The 1,808-nt window shown below is 47.3% G+C and overlaps 1 long non-coding RNA gene across 1 annotated transcript; it reads left to right on the forward strand.

Annotated features, from left to right (window-relative positions):
• The first annotated feature begins 895 nt into the window (after nucleotides 1–895).
• On the forward strand, nucleotides 896–1,575 carry LOC311373411. The gene is made up of 3 exons (XR_014642274.1): nucleotides 896–1,084; nucleotides 1,293–1,327; nucleotides 1,476–1,575. It is a non-coding gene; the product is annotated as an uncharacterized lncRNA (long non-coding RNA).
• The last annotated feature ends 233 nt before the right edge of the window (nucleotides 1,576–1,808 follow it).

Raw genomic sequence — 1,808 nt, forward strand, 5'->3', positions numbered from 1 at the left:
GCGTTTTATTCCGCAGCGCGACGCGGCACCGTTGACTTTGTATTGGACGCGTAAAAGTGTGGCGCAAAACGGAATGCGTTGGAGAGGAGGACACAAACAGAAAGTTAAACACGTGTTGGGGTCTGACGGAGCTCTGGACTAAACAAATCAAACGGTTGCAATCAATTACTTTATGATAAACGGAACTCTGATCGGAATTGAACATGAGCACGTCTGTCCCTCACCTGGTCGCCCACCTTCAGAGCTGCTCCTGGAAGAGCCCAAATGTCCTTATCCCATCAAACCGTAGAAGTAAGCTCTTAATTAAGACCAATTAGATTGTGATTAAAGAGCGTCTAATGAGTATAATAAATCATTGAAGGTTATATTTCGTCGCTGGACTCTATCCTGGTCCTCCCCAATATCACCAGCCTACTGTCTGTTTTACTAGATGAATGTGGGGACAGAAATGTGAGGTTTGTGCGCCCCCTGTCGGCAGCCTCTAAACACACAGGGAGGACTGAACAAGAGGGACCTCCAAAACGTTTGAGTCTTTCTTTCCACTGTATCCCACCGGCCATGGCCTACATGCACACTTGACCTTATAGAGAGGGAGATACACTCTTCGATCAGCCACTGCATGGGTATTTATCCATTTCTCTCCGTTTGCAGACGATACATATCGGGTGATGGCGCACAACACACTCCAACCACTACGCATGAGGATCTCCAACAACAGAACCACTGCTGGAGTAACAAATAGTCATGCAACTTCACACAAATAGTCTTTAAAAAGTGGCTTGGACGTATCTCTCAAACTAACGTCCATTATGAACTTTTTTTTCCCCATTGCGCACTGTGGGTGGGTGTCACCTGTGGGTAGGGAGGCGCTGCCATGCAAATGCGGGGCCGCGGATCCAGGAAGTGGAGAGCGGAGAGAGGAGCGAGGAGAGGAGGGGTTCAGCGGCCAGCGTTACGCAGCGCAGGTGATCCAGCCGTCGGTGGTACAAGTTGTTTACGCACATATCGCTCTTCTGCGATCACATCCACAAACATGGGAGCCACAGCCAGCCACCTCGGGAAGGATCTGCTCTCGGAATACCAAGTGAGTTGCGTTCGAGAGCCGCTCCCTGGCGTCCGCGGTATGGGGGCGATTAAAAGTTGGGAACTGTGTTTGTGTTTGTGATCGATCGTCATTGCGACGGATACTACGGCATGGTTGTGAAGTTGTATTCAATTAGTAAGTTTATTGAATCCAATGAGTTGCGAAACAAGGAGGGTGTCCTCATTGAGTTGTTTCTCTTTGTTTCTAGGAGTTGACGTTTCTGACCAAGCAGGAGATTCTTCTGTGAGTGATCCACTGACGTCCTCTCAACTTTCATATGACCAACACACTTGAATGACCTGATACACACGATTGTTGTAAGGAATGGATAAACATAGCGTCGATTGGACATGAGAATAAACCTTATACTACTATACTTCTTTTTATTTAGTGCCCACAAGCGGTTTACTGAACTGCTGTCTAGAGAAGATAAAAACCTCCCAGATCCCAGGGCTACTACAGAGGCCATCCTCACGCTGCCAGAGCTCAAGGTATACCCAACTCAACACACTTCATGTTATGAATACTGGTCTAATACACAACTATACACTGTACTTTACTTTATTAATACTAATGAGAGATAGTGCTCAGATGCTTCCACAAACAGACCCTCAACTTGTTACATGTTTGGTTGTTGACACTCGACGCAGGGGTGTTTCACTCATGGTCACCGTGGAGGAAGTTCTCTGCCGTTTCTCGTAAAGTCCCACTGACCCTTGGACTT

Source organism: Micromesistius poutassou (assembly GCF_964030765.1).
Source record: "Micromesistius poutassou genome assembly, contig: SCAFFOLD_6128, whole genome shotgun sequence".
Lineage (NCBI taxonomy): Eukaryota > Metazoa > Chordata > Actinopteri > Gadiformes > Gadidae > Micromesistius > Micromesistius poutassou.